The sequence below is a fragment of the Myotis nattereri genome (genome assembly GCF_964212035.1).
Source record: "Myotis nattereri genome assembly, chromosome: 1".
NCBI classification, from domain to species: Eukaryota; Metazoa; Chordata; class Mammalia; order Chiroptera; family Vespertilionidae; genus Myotis; species Myotis nattereri.
Window position 1 is genome coordinate 204,182,769 of NC_138075.1, and position 11,903 is coordinate 204,194,671.

Consider the following 11,903-nt stretch of genomic DNA (forward strand, 5'->3'; position numbering starts at 1 on the left):
AAATGGGTGCTCTCTTTCCTCTATATTCAATCTAAAAATATTAAACATTTCCATACATGAATATCTGTGTACTTGTAAAGGAAAATTTCCTTTCACCTATATTTTATTTCTCTCTTGAGCTCTGATTAATTTACACCCAGAAAAATCTTTGTTCTCTCCCTCACACTATTTTTTTTTAAGGCACATTCTATTAGTCTTCTGGGGCTGCCATAACAAAATACCAACAGCCTTAGTGGCTTAAAGAGCAGAATTTTACTTTTTCAAAGTTCTGGAGCCTGGAAGGCCATTATCAAGATGCTGGCATGGATGGAACTGGAGAGCATTATGCTAAGCGAAATAAGCCAGTTGAAGAAAGATAAATATCACATGATCTCACTCATATGTGGGATATAATGATCAACATAATTTGATGAACAAGAATAGATCCAGAGACAAATGGTAGGGGAGGAGAGTGGTTAGAGAGCAACCAAAGGACTTGCATGCATGCATATTAGCATAACCAATGGACACAGACACTGGGGCAGTAGGGACTTGCCCAGGATGGACATGCCTGAGGGAGGGCGGTGGGGGGTCAATTGGGGAAAAAGAAGACATATGTAAAACTTTATACAATAACAATTTTAAACATTGAGATTAAAAAAAAAAGATGCTAGCAAATTTCACTTCTGGTGAGAGCTCTCATCCTGGTTTGTAGATAGTTACTTTCTCACTGTGTCTTCACATGGCCTTTTCTCTGTGCTGAAGAGAGGAGAAACAGAGAAGGAGGGATGCAGAGGGGAAAGAAGGGAGGGAGGGAGGGAGAAAACAGAGAAAAGGAATCTGCTGTATTTCCTATTCTTATAAAAACACCAGGACTATTGGGTTAGGGACACGTCCTTATAACCTCATTCAGCCTTAACCTCCCTAAAGACCCTATCTCAAGTATAGTTACAATGGGAGTTAGTGCTGCAACATGTGATTTACGGAAGAGAGGACACATTTCAGTTAATAACACATGGCATTTCAAGAACATATTTCAAAAAAAACTATAAGCACTTATACACTTATTATAGGCCAAATATTATTCTAAGAGCAAATCTTTACCAATATATTGAATCCTCCCACCAACTTTTTGGACTGGGTACTATTGTTATCACTATTTGACAGATGATAACTTAGACACAAACATGTGAACTTGCCCAAATTCATCCTGCTGATAAGATAGCATGGGGCCAGAATTAAGACTTGTATAGGCTCCAGAGAGGAGACTAAACGAATCTACTAAAACCATCAATTATGCTAAGGAAGGGGCACTAAGTTTCCAACTTGTTTCTTGGTTTTATGAAGAGAAGTGTGGTCAGTACCAACTATTCTTCACACTGGGCTATTGGCTTTTATTAACCCACTAGAGGCCTGATGCATGAAATTCATGCAAGAGTAGGCCTTCCTTCCCCCAGCTGCTGGCACAGGCTTCCCTCTGGCACCCGGAACCGGGCTTCCCTTGCAGCCCTGGCTTCATCCGGAAGGTCGTCCGGTCTAATTAGCATATTATGTTTTTATTATTATAGATTATTTTATTTTACTTTAGAGGCATTTCATTTGTCTGTTTGAATTGTAAGAAGAACATTAAGTCTTTCTGAAGAATATCATTACCTGTGAGGTGGCACTGGTTTTGCTAAAGTCCATGTTGCGCAGATAGAATTGCCCATTTAAACAACTTACAGGTGTCCCCACAAGAGAGCCATATATCAGTATTCTGAGTTCAAGAACAAGTAAGTGGAATAATTGAAAAACTGAGCTATGGAGTACATCACATTATTGAGCTGGCTTGGATCTTTAGTGTCTAAATGGCTTGTTAATGATCTCATCTGAAAAATTTACTAAATATATTATGAAAATTATGCAGAGGCATCTGAGAGATGTTATATAGAGTTTATATTAATATTTTCCAAACCAGATGACAGTAATTCATGAATAAGGAAACATTTACCATTACTCTCACTTATTTTCCAAAATTTGACCTACTCAGGAATTAAGCAGATAAAAGAGTTACAGCAAATCACTTCATCAAACAATTTTCAAAAGTCATTCACATCATTCCTTTTGCAAAATAATTATCATATTAAATCTTAACAGACAAGGCAGCAAAGTATCTTCAGTGCTTTCCAATTACCTATGCCACTGGGTTGGGATTCCATAAAAGCCAACACACACTTCATTTTTTGCTTTAACACCTTGTCTTCATCTCAAACTAATCAACCTAAATATTCCTTCATTATAAACTAAACATAAAGAACCATCAGTAAGCAATATTTCCAGGGGAAATCTTTGTAAAATTAATTACAATTTATATTACTTATATTCCATAGTTACTTTAAATATAATTTTTTATTTTATAGTTTAACAGCTATATTCTATGTTTTACAATTATACTGTTTCCCTCAATGGTAGTATAATAACATTTCTTTTTTAAAACAAATTTTTTTTAGTAAAAGAAATTCATTTTAAAAGTATTTAATAAATAATAAAGCTACACAACAGAAACCATGTTATTGATTTGTGAATGACTAAGAATTATCAAACAACACTCTAGTATATGCTCTAAAAATATAATATCATTTTTATTACTCAACCACATCAAAAAGTTACTTGCAGCATTTGAAAATGAAACCACAAGCAATGAAGATAAAAACTGTATAAACAAGGTTAAAAGTTAAGAAAACATGTTTACTACTTAGTGCAACTGACAGGAAAAAATATCTATATTAAATTTCATCTCTTGCAGATAATCTGAAAGACTTCATTTATCTACCCTTCTTTTTTTTAAAATATATTTTTATTGACTTCAGAGAGGAAAGGAGAGGGAGAGAGAGATAGAAACATCAATGATGAGAGAGAATCATTGATCGGTTGCCTCCTGCATGTTCCCCCGCTGGGGATCAAGCCCACAAACCAGGCATGTGCCCTTGACCAGAATTGAACCAGGACCCCACAGTCCGCAGGCCGATGCTCTATCCACTGAGCCAAGCCAGCTAGGGCTCTACTTTTCTTCTAATCACTTATACAACTTGCTACCTGCACATTAATTTTTATATTGATTGGTTATATAGTTACTTACTAAATTGTAAGGTGTTGGAAGCAAGAATTTATCTACTGCAGGTATTCTGCACCTAGAACTATGCTATGCATGTAGAGTGCTTCAGTAGATGCTTACAAAATAAATTAGTACTGTTATATTGTTATTATTTATACTTTGCGTTGATTAATGTATTTAAAATATCTCCAAAATTTACATATAGTAAAACAGTAAAATGTAAATAAAATATATACTTCAAGATAAAGAAAACAATGAATTAGAAAAGCGAGACAGAAGGAAAATATTAAATATATATGATGATGTATAAATATATCATATATATGATATGTAAATATATCATTTCATATATGATATATATATATAAATATATCATAGGGCATACACAGTAAAAATTAATAATAAAAATTGAGTTTTTGATTTCCTGACTATTAAAGGAAAAAACAAAAATCAGTCTAGATATATGGGAAATGGTTTTCTTATTCCTTCTATAAGGAAAATACTCTCAGCTTTTTAGGGAAAACAGAGTTCCAAACAGAAGTCATTTCTAAAAATATTATTCAGCATGATGCCCAAGGAAGGAAGAGAACCCTGAAAAGTAATAGGTAATATGGTCAACAATCCCCTAGAATATGGGATTTTTGTTCAGAGATTCTCAATTAAAGCTTAAGGGCACAAATTTCAAATGTAACTCAGTGCACTTCCACTTTCAAACAATGTTGCTTGCCAGAAGAAATAGATTGAAAAATGTTCCTCTGACAATATCCATTGATCTATTTATGCAACTACCAGAGCACAAAATAATAAATTTAATTTTATATTACTTATAATATCATCATTTCTGATGCTAGCTTTGATATCAATAGTTTTTACTTCTAATTTTGTTAAAACAAACCTATATCAACCATTTTTCTTCTCTTTTCTCTGTATCTGAAAAAATGCATCCAAATCATTCAAATATGTAAGCATTTTGGAAGAAAGAGCTGAGACTAGGGAAGGCTATAATTTTGTCATTCAATATCTTATATAATAAAAGCCTAATATGCAAATCAACTGAACGGCGGAATGACCAGTTGCTGACGCCCACTGACCACCAGGGGACAGGCACTCAAAGCAGGAGCTGCCCCCAGCCCACAGGCCCCAGGCCCCAGGCCAGCCAAGGTGGGTGCCAGCAGGGGCTCCCTGGTCGCCGGCAGATTGGTCCTGATTGCTGTCCAGGCCTAGGGACCTTACCCTTGCACAAATTTTGTGCATTGGGCCTCTAGTTATAATATAATCTGTCAGGAGAACATCCCTGCTTACCCAGCTCCGCACAATGGTGTTAAAATGCATGAGTGACCAAGTTCAAAATGTTAGCTCATGCAGATTAATTCACATTACTGTATTTCCGTCCATAGTTCTAAAGTTGAAGAAAAGTCAACAAAAGTTACAAATAATCATATTATTCTTTAAAAATATCTCAAGCCCTGCTGGTGTGGCTCAGTGGTTGAGCATCAACCTAGGAACCAAAAGGGCACAGTTAGATTCCCAGTCAGAGCACATGCCCAGGGTTGCAAGCTTGATCCCCAGTAGGGAGCATGCAGGAAGCAGCCAAGTACTGTTGTCTCTCATCAATGTTTCTATCTCTCTATCCCTCTCCCTTCCTCTCTCTAAAAATCAATAAAAACACACTTTTTAAAAATCTCAATGCATTAATAGAGTGGTTAATTAGTAGAACAATCACTACTAAAACCCACTGTTTCCTTATTTAAATATTTGCCTGCGAAACTCAAATATGGAAAGGATTAAGGAGGAAACAGGCATGAGGATGAGTGGGGCTGATTCGCAAACTGATTGAATGAATGTGTCTCTCTAACCCCCAAAGTTCCTATGTTAAAATCCAATCCCCAGCGTGATGGTATTTGGAGATAGGACCTTTGGGAGGTGGTTAAACCCCTCATGAATGGGATCGGTGCCTTTCTGAAGGAGACCCTGAGATCCTTGCTGTGCCAAGACACAGCAAGCAGACGGCCACCTGTTAACCAGCCAGTGGGCTGGTGTTGCCTGTGTCTTGAATCTGGACTTCCCAGCCTCCAGAACTGTAAGAAATAAATTTATGTCGTTCACAAACCATTCAGCCTATGGTGTTCTGTGATAGTAGTTCCAACGAAGACAGTGCCTGATCACTAATTTGAGGGGAGGAAAAGTAGCTCCTTTGAAAAAAGAGAGCACGTGATTCAGGGCAACCCAGGAAGGAATTCTACATCCAGGAGAGAATCCATTAAAGGAAATAGCTGGTGGAGAATGAACCTCACCAGTCAGACCAGAATTGTTTAAAATTCTGGAAGCAAAAAAATTCTCTAAATGAGTTTACCGCAGGTGGGAATACAAGCGAAATCTCCAATGAATGTAGACTTTACCTTCGCATTAACAATGCCAGATTTTGTTTAGAAATACATTGGGAAAGGTTTGTTTTTGTTTAAATTAGATCATCTTTCTCTATATATATGAGACCGCTGATGGGGCAGTCTTTTCTTTCCACCCTGTATCCAGGAAAGGCCTAAATCTCTATCACCAACTATGCTACTCAAGTCTCAAGGGATGCTCACCTGTGTTAGAGGAGACACTTGCAGAACCTGACAACCACATCCTCAGGTAGGTGACACTGATGAGGCCTTATCTCAATGAGCATGAATTGCTTTCTAATCATAATCATAGGATAACTTTAAATAGATGAAGATATAAAACACAAGGCTGTTATGAAATATGCCTTCAATGCCCAAACTACCCTTTGGGGCTTTTTGCATTCTAGATATAAAATATTATGAGATATAAAATCCATGAGAAATGTTAATATATTAGAGCCAACATATGGGTACATTCCATAACTATAATCTTAGTTAAGGGTAAGAATAATAAAGGGAATTTGAAAGATATTAAGTCATTATTCTTATTAAATTCAGAGTTAAATACAACTTCATGGTTGACCTGTCCCAGGTCTAGTTCAGGGGTTTTTAAAAGTCTTTGACTACAACTTATTTCTTACGAAAAGCACTTTACACGTGGCCCAATATACCACGTATGTAGGTGTGTGTTATTTTGCTACAGCTGCATAATAAAATACAGCAGAGTGGTAGCTTAAACATCAGAAATGTGTGTTTTTTCACAGTTCTGAAGGTTGAAAGTTCCAGATTAAGGTGTCAACAGGTTTGGTTTCTTCTAAGGCCTTTGTCCTAGGCTTGCAGGTGGCCATCTTCTCCCTTTGTCTTTATGGCCTTTCTCCTGTGCATCCCATTTGTCTCTTTCTCTTATCAGGACTCTGGCCCTATTGAATTAGAAACTCACCCTTATGACCTTTTTTAACCCTAATTATCTCTATAAAGGCCCCATATCCAAATAAATTCTGAATAAGTGATGATCTTGAATGTAATTTCAGCCTTTATTCAGGGCCCTCTACACCAAATACTCTAATAATATTGAGCCCTGAATAGGATGACATCAGATTCCCCTAATTCATCCCCAGACAAATTAGTAAGTATTCAGATTTTGTTTGTTTGAGGGGGTGGAATCCTCTGGTCTCCACTTTCTAAAACTAATGATGACACAGGACAATACTAAAACCCAGTTTTACCGAAGTGAAACAATTATTCATATATAAGACCAGCCGGTCTCCAGTATAAAAGAAACATGGTGGACAAATTTCTTAAAATATATTTTTATTGATTTCAGAGAAGAAGGGAGAGAGAGAGAGATGGGTAGAAACATCAAGGGTGAGAGAATCATTGATTGGCACGCCCCCTACTGGGGATGGAGCCCACTGGGCCATGTGCCCTTGACCAGAATCAATCCACAGGCTAACATTCTATCCACTAAGAAAAGTGGCTAGGGCAACAAAATTTTTAATTTTCTCCATGGCCTGAAGGGTATTTTACAGTGGAAAAACAGTTGAAATGAAAATATTAAAATTAAAAAAAAAACTTAAACGGAATAGTTGATAAATTTGTGATATGAAAACAAAAATTACCATGTGGTTGTTGTTTTTTAAGTGTTAGGAAAGATAGAATAGTGCCTGACCCATGGGACACTATTTCATAACTTTGTAGGAAGAATTACAGTGGAAAAGAACTTTCAATGAATGATCTTTCACTCCACCAAAGTATCAGGTGCATTCATGGAGCACTGGAATGTGTGTTTTAATACCCTGCCCTGGTCCCCTTTCAGTGTTGGCTGCTAATAGTTCAGGGCAGCACCCTTCTCTAGAGAATTTGCTCAGCAGGTGGAAGCCACCTTGCTGGAGAGTTTATGCCTCCCTCCTCTCTGCTCCCTCCCGCACCCCCAGCCAGAGCAGTGTGCAGCCAGCCTCACAGGGATACACAAGACTTCCCCTGCCACAAAGCTGGATGGCCACTGGAGTCCCTGCTCTAGAGTTCTCCACGGCCTCAGGCGGGAGACAGACACATGCTGAGACCGCATCCTCCCTGAACTACTTCCCCTGCCCTGTCTTGGCGCCCCATTGCTTCCTCAATAAAACACATGCCCCTGAATTCCTTACACATACACCTGAAATGTAGGCTCTGTGGCTTGGGAAGCCCACATAGCACAAAGGGGAGGCACCCCTGTTCATCTGTGGAGATATTACACTCTGTAGACATAGTGAGGACCACAGAGGCCACTTTTCATAGAAAAACATCCTATCTGGATTTCCTCATAGCCTCTTGATTGTAGTACAATTTGGTGGTGGCAGCTGCTGATGTCCTACGCATCTCATTTCTGCCTTTGGTCTCATAGGTTCATTGCTATTCCTATAAATTGTTGACAAACAAGCATTCTCTCTCCTCAGCATCTGCCTCTCAATGACTCCCTGCTTTCTTTACGTCCAAAGAGTGCTTCAACTGCCCTTATAGTCCTCTATTTCAGGCCTTGTGTTCTTTGGGAGAATAACTCTTGAGAGAAAAAATGAAGATTCTGAAACTGGTATGGAGAAACATATAAATGTCCTCCTCCTAGACATCCATGTCTGGGTAGGAGATTCATGGCACAGAGTTCCAAATTCTAGCTTGATCAAGGTTCCCTCCCTCCCAAACCTGATAAGAAACTAAATGTTGGCATAGTTCTAGACTCTCCTTAATATGTCCCAGCAGCAGTTCTGGTAGCTGGCTTTTTCTCTCAGATAAACATAAGTGTGTGTGTGTGTATGTGTGTGTGTGTGTGTGTGTGTGTGTGTAAAATTTCTTGGCACATATATCAAAACATATATGTACATACATACACACATATGTATATACACTGAGTGGCCAGATTATTATGACCACCTGACGTTTGTAGGCAAATTAGCTATAACTTTCGCTGAAGTTGCTAGAGGGCCAGACCACTATAAACAGGGAAGCAGGTTGTTTACCACGACAGTAGAAGTGATTTTTTTCTGAAGATATGGGTAAACAACACGATTTAACAGCCTTTGAACATGGGATATATATATAACACACACGTATACGTATGTACATGCAAACATATTTATGTTCATTCTGTAAATTTTTACATGTAAATCGAAGTTTCATTCCATGTTAATTTAATTAATTCCACTCTCTAGTGAAGTAAGGGGATATATTTCTTTTATTTTTTAAAATATTTTTATTGATTTCAGAGAGGGATAGGGAGAGAGAGATAGAAACATCAATTATCAATGATGAGAGAAAATCATTGATTGACTGCCTCCTGCACGCCCCGCACTGGGGATCAAACCCAGGACCCTTCAGTCTGCAGGCCGATGCTCTATACACTGAACCAAACTGGTTAGGGCTATTTCTTTTAGGTTTGTAGGTAGACAATATGTAAAACACAACGTCAGTGTTTCCTACATTATTTTAAAAGGTGAAAAATAAATAAGAACAAATCTAGTCCCTTTCTTCTCCTCCTATATCAATAATTTCAGTCTTCGTAAACTCTGGAAACCTACTAGACTTTTATTACTAAATTCAATTCCTTAATGCTACAAAAGCAATCCAAGAAAAGCACGTTAGGGGGATTACTACAGTTTCTGGTGATTAAAAGCTTTCAGCTCTCTGGTTCAGTCCTGAACTTTCTTCGGAAGCAAAAATGTTTACTGTGACACAGGAGCCAAGTTCTCTAATGCCTTCTTTCACAGCAGACTAGACTAAAAGCTTTTGTTTTCCCACATGGAGGCTTCAAGGCAATAACTTTGCATAGTGTGGAAAGTTGCCATCATGTCATTTTCAGGAAAGTCAAACACACACCCTGATGAAGCTGTTGACAGAAATATCAGTGAGTTATGGCTTGGCAAAGCTTGAAGCCATTAAAGGGAAAATGTCCTTCAAGTCATCCCTGAGGATCAGCAGATTTTATACTTGACAGCTTTTCTTTGCTTAATGGAGTTTCAGTGGGAATTAGAGTAGCACAGTTTGCATTAGACGACTCTTCATTTAATGTGTTGAAATATGGCTCTTTGTCAAGAGCTCGAGAGAGAGACTGGGAATAAGGACCGGGGCGGCTTGCCTAGACATTGGAATGAAATTCCATTTAAAGCTAAACGGTCACCCTTGTAAGCAATATTTTAGGGAGAAACACTTTCCTGTGTGAGTGATAGGTTGATGGTTCCACAGGCTCCTCCCAGTTCTAAGCCCTCTCTGGGTTGTTTTCACAGGTGTGTTTTTTTTCTTTTTTTGGCTGGGTACAGTGAAGTTTATGGATGGTGCATGACAAAGTAGGGCTCCCTGCGCCCCTCCCCTTCTTCAGGTGGACTGGGGTGGAAACAGTGGTCAGGAGATTCTCAGTGTGTCAGGGATCAATCTGGGACAAGGACTCCCCAGCAGCTCAGGGTCTCTCTTCCTCTTGCTGAGTTGGTGGTCCAGGGGGCTCTTACTTCTTGGAGGCCATGCGGACCATAAGGTCCACCACCCTGTTACTGTAGCCAAATTCATGGTCATACCAGGAAACAAGCTTGACAAAGTGGTCATTGAGGGCAATGCCAGCCCCAGCATCAAAGGTGGAAGAGTGGGTGTCACTGCTAAAGTCACAGGAGACAACCTGGTCCTCAGGAGAGCCCAGGATGCCCTTGAGGGGGCCCTCTGATGTCTGCTTCACTACCTTCTTGATATTATCGTATTTGGCAGCTTTCTCCAAGCGGCAGGTCAGATTCACAACCAGCACATTGGGAGTGGAGACACAGAAGGCCGTGCCAGTGAGCTTCCCATTAGCTCAGGGATGACCTTGCCCACAGCCTAGGCAGAGCTAGTAGAACACTGGTTCTCAGCCTTCCTAATGCCGCGACCCTTTAATACAGTTCCTCATGTTGTGGTGACCCCCGATTTCATTGTTACGAATTGAACATAATTAAAGCATAGTGATTAATCACAAAAATAATATGTAATTATATATGTGTTTTCCGATGGTCTTAGGCAACCCAAAGGGGTCGCGACCCACAGGTTGAGAACCACTGCAGTAGAAGCAGGGATGATTTTCTGGGAAGCCCCTCGGCCATCACCCTATAGCTTCCCAGAGGGCCATGGTGATGGCATGGACTGTGGTCATGACTCCCTCCATGATGCCAAAGTTGTCATGGATGACCTTGGCCAGGGGGGCCAAGCAGTTGATAGTGCAGGAGGCACTGTTGACAATCTCGAGGGAGTTGTCATACTTGTCATGGTTCACACCCATCATAAACATGGAGGCATCCACAGAAGGGACAGAGATGATGACCCTCTTGGCTCTGCCCTTCAAGTGAGCCCCAGCCTTCTCCGTGGTAGTGAAGACACTCGTGGACTCCACAACATACTCAGCACCAGCATCACCCCATTAGATGTTGGCGGGATCTTGCTCCTGGAAGATGGAGATGGACTTCCCATTGATGACAAGCTTCCCGTTCTCAGCCTTGACTGTGCCTTTGAACTTGCCATGAGTAGAATCCTACTGGAACATGTAGATCATGTAGTTGAGGTCAATGAAGGGGTCATTGATGGCGACAATATTCACATTGCCAGAGTTCAAAGCAGCCCTGGTGACCAGGCGCCCAATGCGGCCAAATCCGTTCACTCCAGCCTTCACCATTGTGTCTCAGTGTTGTGGCTGCTGGCAGGAAGAGAGGCTGTTTCTGTTTGCACAGTTTTATGTAGAACAGCATTAAATCTCTAAACAGAAGTTTGGGGAACCCTAATAATATTGACTTGACTCAATTGGTTGCCATAATTAGGACAAGTTATTTTTACTTTATATCCAAGACACTTATTGTGGAATCTAGATGATACTATTGACTTCGAAAAGGTAAGAATTTAAAAAGACTAAGCATAAAAGGCAACAAAATAATAACACTTATTGTTTACCTTGTTTTGACCATATGCTGTATTAAAGGTTTTATTTCACAACTTACCTTTTCAATAGTCAAAAGAGACAGCTGGTGCTCTCTTTTTCTTTACACTAGAAAGAAATTATCTTTAAAAAAGATTTTCTAAGATGACTATAAAAGCTGTTATTTTACACCCTAGTGTGAATATGGTGGGTATTTATTTTATTCTAGTTTTATTAAGAAATGCATAACTGGAGGGAGCAGGCAGGGTGAGGTTAATGGGGGGAAAGGGAGGCGTATGTAAAACTTTCAACAATAAAAAATTAAAAAAGAAATGTGAAACTGCCCAGCCAGTGTAGCTCACTGGTTGAGCGTCAGTCCATGAACCATGAGGTCACCAGTTTGATTCTTGCTCTGACACATGCCTGGGTTCTGGGCTTGATCCCCAGTAGGGGGCATGCAGGAGGCAGTTGGTCATGCTTCTCTCTCATCAGTGTTTCTATCTCTCTCTCCCTTCAGCCAATGGGAGGCCGCTGGGCAATGGAGAGGTAG

The 11,903-nt window shown here is 39.6% G+C and overlaps 1 pseudogene across 1 annotated transcript; it reads right to left on the reverse strand.

Moving 5' to 3' along the window:
- Positions 1-9,928: 9,928 nt before the first annotated feature.
- LOC308511179 (glyceraldehyde-3-phosphate dehydrogenase-like) lies at positions 9,929-11,116 on the reverse strand (annotated as a pseudogene). The gene is made up of 2 exons: positions 10,504-11,116; positions 9,929-10,290 (listed from the first exon to the last, which is right to left on the reverse strand). The product of its transcript is annotated as a glyceraldehyde-3-phosphate dehydrogenase-like (transcript).
- Between the last annotated feature and the right edge of the window lie 787 nt (positions 11,117-11,903).